This window comes from Schistocerca nitens, chromosome 4 (genome assembly GCF_023898315.1).
Source record: "Schistocerca nitens isolate TAMUIC-IGC-003100 chromosome 4, iqSchNite1.1, whole genome shotgun sequence".
In the NCBI taxonomy this organism is placed as follows: Eukaryota; Metazoa; Arthropoda; class Insecta; order Orthoptera; family Acrididae; genus Schistocerca; species Schistocerca nitens.
The window spans coordinates 852,463,589-852,465,064 of NC_064617.1; the positions used below are offsets into that span (position 1 = coordinate 852,463,589).

The 1,476-nt window shown below is 48.3% G+C and overlaps 1 non-coding gene across 1 annotated transcript; it reads left to right on the forward strand.

The window, feature by feature from the left end:
* The first annotated feature begins 901 nt into the window (after positions 1-901).
* On the forward strand, positions 902-974 carry Trnaa-cgc (transfer RNA alanine (anticodon CGC)). Its single transcript has one exon. It is a non-coding gene; the product is annotated as a tRNA-Ala (tRNA).
* Positions 975-1,476: the final 502 nt, after the last annotated feature.

The window sequence follows — 1,476 nt, forward strand, 5'->3', positions numbered from 1 at the left end:
CTACGAGCTCTGATTTCTCTTATTTTATTACGATGAACCTCTTTCGCTACTTAGGTGGGTGCCGAAAAAGTATTTTCACATTCGGAAGAGAAAGTTGCTGATTGAAATTTCATGAGAAAATCCTAGCGCAAAGAAAAAACGCCTTTCTTTTAATGATCACCACCACGTCTAGCCCGCCCGCTTGTCCGTGCGGCCTAACGCACGGCTTTCCGGGCGGGAAGGAGCGCCTGGTCACAGGCACGAATCCGCTCTGCTGATTTGTGTCGATGTCCGGTGAAGCGGCCAGTCTGTGGATGGTTTTTAGGCGGTTTTCCATCTGCCTCCGCGAATGCGGGCTGGTTCCCCTTATTCCGCCTCAGTTACACTATGTCGGCGATTGCTGCGCAAACAAGTTCTCCACGTACGCGTACACCACCATTACTCTACCACGCAAACGTAGGGGTTACACTCGTCTGGTGTGAGACGTCCCCTGGGGGGTCCACCGGGGGCCGAACCGCACAATAACCCTGGGTTCGGTGTGGGGCGGCGGAGCGGTGAAGTGGACTGCGGTAGTCGTCATGGGGTTATGGACCACTGCGGCTGCGGCGGGGACGGATCCTCTCCGTCGTTTCTAGGTCCCAGGTTAACATACAATACAATACAATACCCCATTTTGCGTATCATTTCCGTGTCACTCTCTACCCTATTAAGTGATAATACGCATTGAGTGCACGTCTTTCAACTTTTTCAATTTCCTCCGTGAATCCTATCTGTTGCGGATCCCATACCGCGCAGCAATACTCGAGAAGAGAATGGACAAGCATAGTGTAGGCTGTCTCTTCAGTGGACCTGTTGTATTTTCTAAATGTTCTTCCAGGGAATCGGAGCCTTTGCTTTGCTTTCCCCATAACATTATCTCCCGAGCGAGGTGGCGCAGTGGTTAGCACACTGGACTCGCATTCAGGAGGACGACGGTTCAATCCCGTCTCCCGCTATCCTGATTTAAGTTTTCCGTGATTTCCCTAAATCGTTTCAGGCAAATGTCGGAATGGTTCCTTTGAAAGGGCACGGCCGATTTCCTTCCCAGTCCTTCCCTAATCCGAGCTTGTGCTCCGTCTCTAATGACCTCGTTGTCGACGGGACGTTAAACACTAATCTCCTCCTCCTCCTTGACATTATCAATGTGATCGATCCAATTTATGAGGTACGGTATCAAAAGCCTTCTGGAAATTTGAAAATATGGAATGAGTTTGACATCCCCTGTCATTAGTACTCATTACTTCGTGAGAGTAAAGAGTTGGATCTGTTTCACAAGAACGATATTTTTTGAATCCGTGTGGGCTGTTGGCAAAATAAATGATTTTCTTCGAGATAACTCGTAATGTTGGAGCATACTGAAATTCGGCGTCAGTGATATGTGTCTATTATTCAGCAGATTATTTCTATTTCCTTTCTTCCATTTTGGGGTGAGTGGTGCAACTTTACAGGCTTTGGGTA